Raw genomic sequence first — 16,813 nt, 5'->3', positions numbered from 1 at the left:
TGAAGAACAGCAGCAGTAACTCTATACTGTATTCATATTAAACACATGAAGAACAGCAGCAGTAACTCTATACTGTATTCATATTAAACACATGAAGAACAGCAGCAGTAACTCTATACTGTATTCATATTAAACACATGAACAGCAGCAGTAACTCTATACTGTATTCATATTAAACACATGAACAGCAGCAGTAACTCTATACTGTATTCATATTAAACACATGAAGAACAGCAGCAGTAACTCTATACTGTATTCATATTAAACACATGAACAGCAGCAGTAACTCTATACTGTATTCATATTAAACACATGAACAGCAGCAGTAACTCTATACTGTATTCATATTAAACACATGAAGAACAGCAGCAGTAACTCTATACTGTATTCATATTAAACACATGAAGAACAGCAGCAGTAACTCTATACTGTATTCATATTAAACACATGAACAGCAGCAGTAACTCTATACTGTATTCATATTAAACACATGAAGAACAGCAGCAGTAACTCTATACTGTATTCATATTAAACACATGAACAGCAGCAGTAACTCTATACTGTATTCATATTAAACACATGAAGAACAGCAGCAGTAACTCTATACTGTATTCATATTAAACACATGTAACTATATACTGTATTCATATTAAACAAGAACAGCAGCAGTAACTCTATACTGTATTCATATTAAACACATGAAGAACAGCAGCAGTAACTCTATACTGTATTCATATTAAACACATGAACAGCAGCAGTAACTCTATACTGTATTCATATTAAACACATGAAGAACAGCAGCAGTAACTCTATACTGTATTCATATTAAACACATGAAGAACAGCAGCAGTAACTCTATACTGTATTCATATTAAACACATGAAGAACAGCAGCAGTAACTCTATACTGTATTCATATTAAACACATGAAGAACAGCAGCAGTAACTCTATACTGTATTCATATTAAACACATGAAGAACAGCAGCAGTAACTCTATACTGTATTCATATTAAACACATGAAGAACAGCAGCAGTAACTCTATACTGTATTCATATTAAACACATGAAGAACAGCAGCAGTAACTCTATACTGTATTCATATTAAACACATGAAGAACAGCAGCAGTAACTCTATACTGTATTCATATTAAACACATGAAGAACAGCAGCAGTAACTCTATACTGTATTCATATTAAACACATGAAGAACAGCAGCAGTAACTCTATACTGTATTCATATTAAACACATGAAGAACAGCAGCAGTAACTCTATACTGTATTCATATTAAACACATGAAGAACAGCAGCAGTAACTCTATACTGTATTCATATTAAACACATGAAGAACAGCAGCAGTAACTCTATACTGTATTCATATTAAACACATGAAGAACAGCAGCAGTAACTCTATACTGTATTCATATTAAACACATGAAGAACAGCAGCAGTAACTCTATACTGTATTCATATTAAACACATGAACAGCAGCAGTAACTCTATACTGTATTCATATTAAACACATGAAGAACAGCAGCAGTAACTCTATACTGTATTCATATTAAACACATGAAGAACAGCAGCAGTAACTCTATACTGTATTCATATTAAACACATGAAGAACAGCAGCAGTAACTCTATACTGTATTCATATTAAACACATGAAGAACAGCAGCAGTAACTCTATACTGTATTCATATTAAACACATGAAACAGCAGCAGTAACTCTATACTGTATTCATATTAAACACATGAAGAACAGCAGCAGTAACTCTATACTGTATTCATATTAAACACATGAAGAACAGCAGCAGTAACTCTATACTGTATTCATATTAAACACATGAACAGCAGCAGTAACTCTATACTGTATTCATATTAAACACATGAAGAACAGCAGTAACTCTATACTGTATTCATATTAAACACATGAAGAACAGCAGCAGTAACTCTATACTGTATTCATATTAAACACATGAAGAACAGCAGCAGTAACTCTATACTGTATTCATATTAAACACATGAAGAACAGCAGCAGTAACTCTATACTGTATTCATATTAAACACATGAAGAACAGCAGCAGTAACTCTATACTGTATTCATATTAAACACATGAAGAACAGCAGCAGTAACTCTATACTGTATTCATATTAAACACATGAAGAACAGCAGCAGTAACTCTATACTGTATTCATATTAAACACATGAAGAACAGCAGCAGTAACTCTATACTGTATTCATATTAAACACATGAAGAACAGCAGCAGTAACTCTATACTGTATTCATATTAAACACATGAAGAACAGCAGCAGTAACTCTATACTGTATTCATATTAAACACATGAAGAACAGCAGCAGTAACTCTATACTGTATTCATATTAAACACATGAAGAACAGCAGCAGTAACTCTATACTGTATTCATATTAAACACATGAAGAACAGCAGCAGTAACTCTATACTGTATTCATATTAAACACATGAAGAACAGCAGCAGTAACTCTATACTGTATTCATATTAAACACATGAAGAACAGCAGCAGTAACTCTATACTGTATTCATATTAAACACATGAAGAACAGCAGCAGTAACTCTATACTGTATTCATATTAAACACATGAAGAACAGCAGCAGTAACTCTATACTGTATTCATATTAAACACATGAAGAACAGCAGCAGTAACTCTATACTGTATTCATATTAAACACATGAAGAACAGCAGCAGTAACTCTATACTGTATTCATATTAAACACATGAAGAACAGCAGCAGTAACTCTATACTGTATTCATATTAAACACATGAAGAACAGCAGCAGTAACTCTATACTGTATTCATATTAAACACATGAAGAACAGCAGCAGTAACTCTATACTGTATTCATATTAAACACATGAAGAACAGCAGCAGTAACTCTATACTGTATTCATATTAAACACATGAAGAACAGCAGCAGTAACTCTATACTGTATTCATATTAAACACATGAAGAACAGCAGCAGTAACTCTATACTGTATTCATATTAAACACATGAAGAACAGCAGCAGTAACTCTATACTGTATTCATATTAAACACATGAAGAACAGCAGCAGTAACTCTATACTGTATTCATATTAAACACATGAAGAACAGCAGCAGTAACTCTATACTGTATTCATATTAAACACATGAAGAACAGCAGCAGTAACTCTATACTGTATTCATATTAAACACATGAAGAACAGCAGCAGTAACTCTATACTGTATTCATATTAAACACATGAAGAACAGCAGCAGTAACTCTATACTGTATTCATATTAAACACATGAAGAACAGCAGCAGTAACTCTATACTGTATTCATATTAAACACATGAAGAACAGCAGCAGTAACTCTATACTGTATTCATATTAAACACATGAAGAACAGCAGCAGTAACTCTATACTGTATTCATATTAAACACATGAAGAACAGCAGCAGTAACTCTATACTGTATTCATATTAAACACATGAAGAACAGCAGCAGTAACTCTATACTGTATTCATATTAAACACATGAAGAACAGCAGCAGTAACTCTATACTGTATTCATATTAAACACATGAAGAACAGCAGCAGTAACTCTATACTGTATTCATATTAAACACATGAAGAACAGCAGCAGTAACTCTATACTGTATTCATATTAAACACATGAAGAACAGCAGCAGTAACTCTATACTGTATTCATATTAAACACATGAAGAACAGCAGCAGTAACTCTATACTGTATTCATATTAAACACATGAAGAACAGCAGCAGTAACTCTATACTGTATTCATATTAAACACATGAAGAACAGCAGCAGTAACTCTATACTGTATTCATATTAAACACATGAAGAACAGCAGCAGTAACTCTATACTGTATTCATATTAAACACATGAAGAACAGCAGCAGTAACTCTATACTGTATTCATATTAAACACATGAAGAACAGCAGCAGTAACTCTATACTGTATTCATATTAAACACATGAAGAACAGCAGCAGTAACTCTATACTGTATTCATATTAAACACATGAAGAACAGCAGCAGTAACTCTATACTGTATTCATATTAAACACATGAAGAACAGCAGCAGTAACTCTATACTGTATTCATATTAAACACATGAAGAACAGCAGCAGTAACTCTATACTGTATTCATATTAAACACATGAAGAACAGCAGCAGTAACTCTATACTGTATTCATATTAAACACATGAAGAACAGCAGCAGTAACTCTATACTGTATTCATATTAAACACATGAAGAACAGCAGCAGTAACTCTATACTGTATTCATATTAAACACATGAAGAACAGCAGCAGTAACTCTATACTGTATTCATATTAAACACATGAAGAACAGCAGCAGTAACTCTATACTGTATTCATATTAAACACATGAAGAACAGCAGCAGTAACTCTATACTGTATTCATATTAAACACATGAAGAACAGCAGCAGTAACTCTATACTGTATTCATATTAAACACATGAAGAACAGCAGCAGTAACTCTATACTGTATTCATATTAAACACATGAAGAACAGCAGCAGTAACTCTATACTGTATTCATATTAAACACATGAAGAACAGCAGCAGTAACTCTATACTGTATTCATATTAAACACATGAAGAACAGCAGCAGTAACTCTATACTGTATTCATATTAAACACATGAAGAACAGCAGCAGTAACTCTATACTGTATTCATATTAAACACATGAAGAACAGCAGCAGTAACTCTATACTGTATTCATATTAAACACATGAAGAACAGCAGCAGTAACTCTATACTGTATTCATATTAAACACATGAAGAACAGCAGCAGTAACTCTATACTGTATTCATATTAAACACATGAAGAACAGCAGCAGTAACTCTATACTGTATTCATATTAAACACATGAAGAACAGCAGCAGTAACTCTATACTGTATTCATATTAAACACATGAAGAACAGCAGCAGTAACTCTATACTGTATTCATATTAAACACATGAAGAACAGCAGCAGTAACTCTATACTGTATTCATATTAAACACATGAAGAACAGCAGCAGTAACTCTATACTGTATTCATATTAAACACATGAAGAACAGCAGCAGTAACTCTATACTGTATTCATATTAAACACATGAAGAACAGCAGCAGTAACTCTATACTGTATTCATATTAAACACATGAAGAACAGCAGCAGTAACTCTATACTGTATTCATATTAAACACATGAAGAACAGCAGCAGTAACTCTATACTGTATTCATATTAAACACATGAAGAACAGCAGCAGTAACTCTATACTGTATTCATATTAAACACATGAAGAACAGCAGCAGTAACTCTATACTGTATTCATATTAAACACATGAAGAACAGCAGCAGTAACTCTATACTGTATTCATATTAAACACATGAAGAACAGCAGCAGTAACTCTATACTGTATTCATATTAAACACATGAAGAACAGCAGCAGTAACTCTATACTGTATTCATATTAAACACATGAAGAACAGCAGCAGTAACTCTATACTGTATTCATATTAAACACATGAAGAACAGCAGCAGTAACTCTATACTGTATTCATATTAAACACATGAAGAACAGCAGCAGTAACTCTATACTGTATTCATATTAAACACATGAAGAACAGCAGCAGTAACTCTATACTGTATTCATATTAAACACATGAAGAACAGCAGCAGTAACTCTATACTGTATTCATATTAAACACATGAAGAACAGCAGCAGTAACTCTATACTGTATTCATATTAAACACATGAAGAACAGCAGCAGTAACTCTATACTGTATTCATATTAAACACATGAAGAACAGCAGCAGTAACTCTATACTGTATTCATATTAAACACATGAAGAACAGCAGCAGTAACTCTATACTGTATTCATATTAAACACATGAAGAACAGCAGCAGTAACTCTATACTGTATTCATATTAAACACATGAAGAACAGCAGCAGTAACTCTATACTGTATTCATATTAAACACATGAAGAACAGCAGCAGTAACTCTATACTGTATTCATATTAAACACATGAAGAACAGCAGCAGTAACTCTATACTGTATTCATATTAAACACATGAAGAACAGCAGCAGTAACTCTATACTGTATTCATATTAAACACATGAAGAACAGCAGCAGTAACTCTATACTGTATTCATATTAAACACATGAAGAACAGCAGCAGTAACTCTATACTGTATTCATATTAAACACATGAAGAACAGCAGCAGTAACTCTATACTGTATTCATATTAAACACATGAAGAACAGCAGCAGTAACTCTATACTGTATTCATATTAAACACATGAAGAACAGCAGCAGTAACTCTATACTGTATTCATATTAAACACATGAAGAACAGCAGCAGTAACTCTATACTGTATTCATATTAAACACATGAAGAACAGCAGCAGTAACTCTATACTGTATTCATATTAAACACATGAAGAACAGCAGCAGTAACTCTATACTGTATTCATATTAAACACATGAAGAACAGCAGCAGTAACTCTATACTGTATTCATATTAAACACATGAAGAACAGCAGCAGTAACTCTATACTGTATTCATATTAAACACATGAAGAACAGCAGCAGTAACTCTATACTGTATTCATATTAAACACATGAAGAACAGCAGCAGTAACTCTATACTGTATTCATATTAAACACATGAAGAACAGCAGCAGTAACTCTATACTGTATTCATATTAAACACATGAAGAACAGCAGCAGTAACTCTATACTGTATTCATATTAAACACATGAAGAACAGCAGCAGTAACTCTATACTGTATTCATATTAAACACATGAAGAACAGCAGCAGTAACTCTATACTGTATTCATATTAAACACATGAAGAACAGCAGCAGTAACTCTATACTGTATTCATATTAAACACATGAACAGCAGCAGTAACTCTATACTGTATTCATATTAAACACATGAAGAACAGCAGCAGTAACTATATACTGTATTCATATTAAACACATGAAGAACAGCAGCAGTAACTCTATACCTATTCATATTAAAAAACATGAAGAACAGCAGCAGTAACTCTATACTGTATTCATATTAAACACATGAACAGCAGCAGTAACTCTATACTGTATTCATATTAAAACACATGAAGAACAGCAGCAGTAACTATATACTGTATTCATATTAAACACATGAAGAACAGCAGCAGTAATCATACTGTATTCATATTAAACACATGAAGAACAGCAGCAGTAACTCTATACTGTATTCATATTAAACACATGAAGAACAGCAGCAGTAACTCTATACTGTATTCATATTAAACACATGAAGAACAGCAGCAGTAACTCTATACTGTATTCATATTAAACACATGAAGAACAGCAGCAGTATCTCTATACTGTATTCATATTAAACACATGAAGAACAGCAGCAGTAACTCTATACCGTATTCATATTAAACACATGAAGAACAGCAGCAGTAACTCTATACCGTATTCATATTAAACACATGAAGAACAGCAGCAGTAACTCTATACTGTATTCATATTAAACACATGAAGAACAGCAGTAACTCTATACTGTATTCATATTAAACACATGAAGAACAGCAGCAGTAACTCTATACTGTATTCATATTAAACACATGAAGAACAGCAGCAGTAACTCTATACTGTATTCATATTAAACACATGAACAACAGCAGCAGTAACTCTATACTGTATTCATATTAAACACATGAAGAACAGCAGCAGTAACTCTATACTGTATTCATATTAAACACATGACGAACAGCAGCAGTAACTCTATACTGTATTCATATTAAACACATGAAGAACAGCAGCAGTAACTCTATACTGTATTCATATTAAACACATGAAGAACAGCAGCAGTAACTCTATACTGTATTCATATTAAACACATGAAGAACAGCAGCAGTAACTCTATACTGTATTCATATTAAACACATGAAGAACAGCAGCAGTAACTCTATACTGTATTCATATTAAACACATGAACAGCAGCATTAACTCTATACTGTATTCATATTAAACACATGAAGAACAGCAGCAGTAACTCTATACTGTATTCATATTAAACACATGAAGAACAGCAGTAACTCTATACTGTATTCATATTAAACACATGAAGAACAGCAGCAGTAACTCTATACTGTATTCATATTAAACACATGAAGAACAGCAGCAGTAACTCTATACTGTATTCATACTAAACACATGAAGAGCAGCAGCAGTAACTCTATACTGTATTCATACTAAACACATGAACAGCAGCAGTAACTCTATACTGTATTCATATTAAACACATGAAGAACAGCAGCAGTAACTCTATACCGTATTCATATTAAACACATGAAGAACAGCAGCAGTAACTCTATACTGTATTCATATTAAACACATGAAGAACAGCAGCAGTAACTCTATACTGTATTCATATTAAACACATGAAGAACAGCAGCAGTAACTCTATACTGTATTCATATTAAACACATGAACAGCAGCAGTAACTCTATACTGTATTCATACTAAACACATGAAGAACAGCAGCAGTAACTCTATACTGTATTCATATTAAACACATGAAGAACAGCAGCAGTAACTCTATACTGTATTCATATTAAACACATAAAGAACAGCAGCAGTAACTATATACTGTATTCATATTAAACACATGAACAGCAGCAGTAACTCTATACTGTATTCATACTAAACACATGAAGAACAGCAGCAGTAACTCTATACTGTATTCATATTAAACACATGAAGAACAGCAGCAGTAACTCTATACTGTATTCATATTAAACACATGAAGAACAGCAGCAGTAACTCTATACTGTATTCATATTAAACACATGAAGAACAGCAGCAGTAACTCTATACCATATTCATATTAAACACATGAAGAACAGCAGCAGTAACTCTATACTGTATTCATATTAAACACATGAACAGCAGCAGTAACTCTATACCATATTCATATTAAACACATGAAGAACAGCAGCAGTAACTCTATACTGTATTCATATTAAACACATGAAGAACAGCAGCAGTAACTCTATACTGTATTCATATTAAACACATGAAGAACAGCAGCAGTAACTCTATACTGTATTCATATTAAACACATGAACAGCAGCAGTAACTCTATACTGTATTCATATTAAACACATGAAGAACAGCAGCAGTAACTCTATACTGTATTCATATTAAACACATGAAGAACAGCAGCAGTAACTCTATACTGTATTCATATTAAACACATGAAGAACAGCAGCAGTAACTCTATACTGTATTCATATTAAACACATGAAGAACAGCAGCAGTAACTCTATACTGTATTCATATTAAACACATGAAGAACAGCAGCAGTAACTCTATACTGTATTCATATTAAACACATGAAGAACAACAGCAGTAACTCTATACTGTATTCATATTAAACACATGAAGAACAGCAGCAGTAACTCTATACTGTATTCATATTAAACACATGAAGAACAGCAGCAGTAACTCTATACTGTATTCATATTAAACACATGAAGAACAGCAGCAGTAACTTTATACTGTATTCATATTAAACACATGAAGAACAGCAGCAGTAACTCTATACTGTATTCATATTAAACACATGAAGAACAGCAGCAGTAACTCTATACTGTATTCATATTAAACACATGAAGAACAGCAGCAGTAACTCTATACTGTATTCATATTAAACACATGAAGAACAGCAGCAGTAACTCTATACTGTATTCATATTAAACACATGAAGAACAGCAGCAGTAACTCTATACTGTATTCATATTAAACACATGAAGAACAGCAGCAGTAACTCTATACTGTATTCATATTAAACACATGAAGAACAGCAGCAGTAACTCTATACTGTATTCATATTAAACACATGAAGAACAGCAGCAGTAACTCTATACTGTATTCATATTAAACACATGAAGAACAGCAGCAGTAACTCTATACTGTATTCATATTAAACACATGAAGAACAGCAGCAGTAACTCTATACTGTATTCATATTAAACACATGAAGAACAGCAGTAACTCTATACTGTATTCATATTAAACACATGAAGAACAGCAGCAGTAACTCTATACTGTATTCATATTAAACACATGAAGAACAGCAGCAGTAACTCTATACTGTATTCATATTAAACACATGAAGAACAGCAGCAGTAACTCTATACTGTATTCATATTAAACACATGAACAGCAGCAGTAACTCTATACTGTATTCATATTAAACACATGAAGAACAGCAGCAGTAACTCTATACTGTATTCATATTAAACACATGAAGAACAGCAGCAGTAACTCTATACTGTATTCATATTAAACACATGAAGAACAGCAGCAGTAACTCTATACTGTATTCATATTAAACACATGAAGAACAGCAGCAGTAACTCTATACTGTATTCATATTAAACACATGAAGAACAGCAGCAGTAACTCTATACTGTATTCATATTAAACACATGAAGAACAGCAGCAGTAACTCTATACTGTATTCATATTAAACACATGAAGAACAGCAGCAGTAACTCTATACTGTATTCATATTAAACACATGAAGAACAGCAGCAGTAACTCTATACTGTATTCATATTAAACACATGAAGAACAGCAGCAGTAACTCTATACTGTATTCATATTAAACACATGAAGAACAGCAGCAGTAACTCTATACTGTATTCATATTAAACACATGAAGAACAGCAGCAGTAACTCTATACTGTATTCATATTAAACACATGAAGAACAGCAGCAGTAACTCTATACTGTATTCATATTAAACACATGAAGAACAGCAGCAGTAACTCTATACTGTATTCATATTAAACACATGAAGAACAGCAGTAACTCTATACTGTATTCATATTAAACACATGAAGAACAGCAGCAGTAACTCTATACTGTATTCATATTAAACACATGAAGAACAGCAGCAGTAACTCTATACTGTATTCATATTAAACACATGAAGAACAGCAGCAGTAACTCTATACTGTATTCATATTAAACACATGAAGAACAGCAGCAGTAACTCTATACTGTATTCATATTAAACACATGAAGAACAGCAGCAGTAACTCTATACTGTATTCATATTAAACACATGAAGAACAGCAGCAGTAACTCTATACTGTATTCATATTAAACACATGAAGAACAGCAGCAGTAACTCTATACTGTATTCATATTAAACACATGAACAGCAGCAGTAACTCTATACTGTATTCATATTAAACACATGAAGAACAGCAGCAGTAACTCTATACTGTATTCATATTAAACACATGAAGAACAGCAGCAGTAACTCTATACTGTATTCATATTAAACACATGAACAGCAGCAGTAACTCTATACTGTATTCATATTAAACACATGAAGAACAGCAGCAGTAACTCTATACTGTATTCATATTAAACACATGAAGAACAGCAGTAACTCTATACTGTATTCATATTAAACACATGAAGAACAGCAGCAGTAACTCTATACTGTATTCATATTAAACACATGAAGAACAGCAGCAGTAACTCTATACTGTATTCATATTAAACACATGAAGAACAGCAGCAGTAACTCTATACTGTATTCATATTAAACACATGAACAGCAGCAGTAACTCTATACTGTATTCATATTAAACACATGAAGAACAGCAGCAGTAACTCTATACTGTATTCATATTAAACACATGAAGAACAGCAGCAGTAACTCTATACTGTATTCATATTAAACACATGAAGAACAGCAGCAGTAACTCTATACTGTATTCATATTAAACACATGAAGAACAGCAGCAGTAACTCTATACTGTATTCATATTAAACACATGAAGAACAGCAGCAGTAACTCTATACTGTATTCATATTAAACACATGAAGAACAGCAGCAGTAACTCTATACTGTATTCATATTAAACACATGAAGAACAGCAGCAGTAACTCTATACTGTATTCATATTAAACACATGAAGAACAGCAGCAGTAACTCTATACTGTATTCATATTAAACACATGAAGAACAGCAGCAGTAACTCTATACTGTATTCATATTAAACACATGAAGAACAGCAGCAGTAACTCTATACTGTATTCATATTAAACACATGAACAGCAGCAGTAACTCTATACTGTATTCATATTAAACACATGAAGAACAGCAGCAGTAACTCTATACTGTATTCATATTAAACACATGAAGAACAGCAGCAGTAACTCTATACTGTATTCATATTAAACACATGAAGAACAGCAGCAGTAACTCTATACTGTATTCATATTAAACACATGAAGAACAGCAGCAGTAACTCTATACTGTATTCATATTAAACACATGAAGACAGCAGCAGTAACTCTATACTGTATTCATATTAAACACATGAAGAACAGCAGCAGTAACTCTATACTGTATTCATATTAAACACATGAAGAACAGCAGCAGTAACTCTATACTGTATTCATATTAAACACATGAAGAACAGCAGCAGTAACTCTATACTGTATTCATATTAAACACATGAACAGCAGCAGTAACTCTATACTGTATTCATATTAAACACATGAAGAACAGCAGCAGTAACTCTATACTGTATTCATATTAAACACATGAAGAACAGCAGCAGTAACTCTATACTGTATTCATATTAAACACATGAAGAACAGCAGCAGTAACTCTATACTGTATTCATATTAAACACATGAAGAACAGCAGCAGTAACTCTATACTGTATTCATATTAAACACATGAACAGCAGCAGTAACTCTATACTGTATTCATATTAAACACATGAAGAACAGCAGCAGTAACTCTATACTGTATTCATATTAAACACATGAAGAACAGCAGCAGTAACTCTATACTGTATTCATATTAAACACATGAAGAACAGCAGCAGTAACTATATACTGTATTCATATTAAACACATGAAGAACAGCAGCAGTAACTATATACTGTATTCATATTAAACACATGAAGAACAGCAGCAGTAACTCTATACTGTATTCATATTAAACACATGAATAACAGCAGCAGTAACTCTATACTGTATTCATATTAAACACATGAAGAACAGCAGCAGTAACTCTATACTGTATTCATATTAAACACATGAAGAACAGCAGCAGTAACTCTATACTGTATTCATATTAAACACATGAAGAACAGCAGCAGTAACTCTATACTGTATTCATATTAAACACATGAAGAACAGCAGCAGTAACTCTATACTGTATTCATATTAAACACATGAAGAACAGCAGCAGTAACTCTATACTGTATTCATACTAAACACATGAACAGCAGCAGTAACTCTATACTGTATTCATATTAAACACATGAACAGCAGCAGTAACTCTATACTGTATTCATATTAAACACATGAAGAACAGCAGCAGTAACTCTATACCGTATTCATATTAAACACATGAAGAACAGCAGCAGTAACTCTATACTGTATTCATATTAAACACATGAAGAACAGCAGCAGTAACTCTATACTGTATTCATATTAAACACATGAAGAACAGCAGCAGTAACTCTATACTGTATTCATATTAAACACATGAACAGCAGCAGTAACTCTATACTGTATTCATACTAAACACATGAAGAACAGCAGCAGTAACTCTATACTGTATTCATATTAAACACATGAAGAACAGCAGCAGTAACTCTATACTGTATTCATATTAAACACATAAAGAACAGCAGCAGTAACTATATACTGTATTCATATTAAACACATGAAGAACAGCAGCAGTAACTATATACTGTATTCATATTAAACACATGAAGAACAGCAGCAGTAACTCTATACTGTATTCATATTAAACACATGAATAACAACAGCAGTAACTCTATACTGTATTCATATTAAACACATGAAGAACAGCAGCAGTAACTCTATACTGTATTCATATTAAACACATGAAGAACAGCAGCAGTAACTTTATACTGTATTCATATTAAACACATGAAGAACAGCAGCAGTAACTCTATACTGTATTCATATTAAACACATGAAGAACAGCAGTAACTCTATACTGTATTCATATTAAACACATGAAGAACAGCAGCAGTAACTCTATACTGTATTCTTATTAAACATAACACAGTATACAGTACCATTATTATAGTTGTCTGAGGGATTGATCGTATCGTAGACTTGAGCACCACCTGTTGGTCAAAGAAGAGAGAGACAGGTTAGTTAGGTTGGTTCTCCCTCAGGGACAGAGAGTACAGTAACATGTTATATAAAGGGGATGTTGATGAGACAGTGTATGAGGTTACAGAGAGTGGTAAAGTCTGGGCTGAGAAACTGACCATGCTGCAGACATGTATACCCACCATCAGGAGCCTGACCCTGGGTAGATCCTTGGTCCTTTTGTGGGTCCTGGTTAGTGTTCTGGGTCTGGGGGTGCCTAGAGGGAGAGAGATACTCATGAAGAACTAAGACGATATGTTACTGAATTAACATAGTTGAGAGACAGGTGTACCCTCAAGAATATTCTGTTTAAACAGGAACCTGTAATGAGAAATGCATACTATTATATCAGGTCATTACTGTTTTGAACTACTGTATTTACACATTTTTCTAGCTAAACATGAACTACAGAGTTAATTGATGAATAATACAAATCTCACCTTTGGAGTTTTTAAATCTCCACAGCAGGACGAGGAGAATGACCAGTAGAACACCAGCAACAACCAGACCCACAACCACTCCTACTAGGACTGATGTAGAGGATCCAGGAGCTACGGCTGGAGAGAGAACAGCACAACACCATCAGACTCTGAGAGAGGTAATATAGGAGTATAGACTGGCCTGTATCTGTTGATAATTTAGTTGAGATTATTTTTTTCTATGGGAGTACAAATCCAAACGTATGTTAACATCAACACTAAAATCAAGTACATCACACAGATGATGAAAAGTTTAAAAAAAAGTTAACTCATGTGCAGAGTCATTCACTAATATTAATGGAGAAGATACTTTTTTTACAACCAGATTTGTTTTATTTATGTAAATGCCATGTTATAGAACAGTCCAGACTCCTTTTCTGTGATTTCACATGTTTTTGAGAAACTTACAAATACCAAATCACTTCCTCATCCTCCTTGTGGGGGCCACAAAAAACTATGAACAAAGTCTCCAAAATCACCCAAATACGTCCTTTTAGAAACGGTAAAGCTCTCAGTTTAATGATGCAGATATTTAGATGTTGTGTGCATGAAATTGTGTTGTACCGAACTTTATCCGCAATGTTATATTCCATTTTGCATGACTCAAGACATTTTGCCTATCCAACTGTTCCCTTCTCCATGTAGCTTGTTTCTACAGGTAACTGACAAGATAAAGGAAACACCAACATAAAGTGTCTTAATAGGATGTTGGGGCACCACAAGCCACCAGAACAGCTTCAATGAGCATTGGCACAGATTCTACAAGTGTCTGCAACTTCCTGTGTGGAAGCACCCCATGGTTTCAATATACTTGCTACTTTTCACTGTCTTTCTATTGTTGTTTTTTATTTCCTAACTTATCTATTGTTCACCTCATACCTATTTTTTACTTAAAAATTGCAATGCTGGTTAGGGCCTGTAAGTAAGGATTTCACTGTAAGGTCTCTACACCTGTTGCATTCGGCGCACGTGACAAATAAACTTTGATTTGATTTGACTTTGTATCCCTAATTTATTGAAGTGTTTCCTTTCTTTTACATTACTGCACGTAACGCATCAATGTAAACTGAGATTTTTTATATATATATATGCACATTATCTAACAAAACACACAATACATGTATAACATGATGTCCTATGAGTGTCATCTGATGGAGATAATCAAAGGTTAGTGATACATTTTATCTATATTTATGCTTTTGTGACTGTGAAATATCGCTCTGTGTGTTTTTGAATTTGGTGGTCATCTAACATAAATATATGTTGTGTTTTCGCTGTAAAACATTTTAAAAATCGGACACAATGGGTAGATTAACAAGATATTTATCTTTCATTTGCTGTATTGGACTTGTTAATGTGTGAAAGTTAAATATTTCTAAAGAATATTTCTTCCAGCTGAATGGGAGGGGGTGTTCCCTTTAGGGAACTCCTTTTGCCCCCCTAGCCCCAACAGGTTTTAAAAGTTATTTATCGTGTAGGATGCTATCCTAATCTAAATAAAATTAAGTGGCATGGAAAAAATTGGAGATGTGGAGCAATAAGCTACAAAGTTATTTTCCCCTCGCCAATCGAATTAAACATCACTTACTTTCACAAGTTGTAAGTCGCTCTGGATAAGAGCGTCTGCTAAATGACTTAAATGTAAATGTAAATGTTGTAACTAGCGCCATGCTGCTGTTGTTGCCAGCTAGCCAGCATAAACTAACTTGGAAGGGCTTATTGAAGTGTTTCCTTTCTTTTACATTACTGCACGTAACACGCCAATGTAACGCGCTGACTGAACCTGAGCCCAATCCATTCGTCTCCACACGTGACTCTCAGCTGCGCTTCTTAAGTCGTCCATTTGGGCACTAGGTGTGTCCGTGTAGCCTCGCCATGTTTTCATGGCAACAATTTCCCCATCCACAGGTTGTGTCAACGGGCTATTTCTGCTGATTTCGCTTATAAACAATCCCAGAACACTGTTTAATGCCGTTGAGGAAGTAAACCCCGGCAACGTGAAAAGAGAGAATCAAGGAGGACATCTAGTGGACGAAACGGAGAAGAGCGCGCGCGCCC

The 16,813-nt window shown here is 33.5% G+C and overlaps 1 long non-coding RNA gene across 1 annotated transcript in view; it reads right to left on the bottom strand.

Annotated features, from left to right (window-relative positions):
* Positions 1-14,237, bottom strand: part of LOC135574168 (uncharacterized) — a 100,344-nt gene extending 86,107 nt beyond the window's left edge. Inside the window, exon 1 of the long non-coding RNA XR_010465192.1 lies at positions 14,198-14,237. This is a non-coding gene — a long non-coding RNA (uncharacterized LOC135574168). The remainder of the gene's footprint in view (positions 1-14,197) is intronic.
* Positions 14,238-16,813: the final 2,576 nt, after the last annotated feature.

This window comes from Oncorhynchus nerka, linkage group LG12 (genome assembly GCF_034236695.1).
Source record: "Oncorhynchus nerka isolate Pitt River linkage group LG12, Oner_Uvic_2.0, whole genome shotgun sequence".
NCBI classification, from domain to species: Eukaryota; Metazoa; Chordata; class Actinopteri; order Salmoniformes; family Salmonidae; genus Oncorhynchus; species Oncorhynchus nerka.
This window is presented reverse-complemented; position numbering and strand designations above follow the sequence as displayed.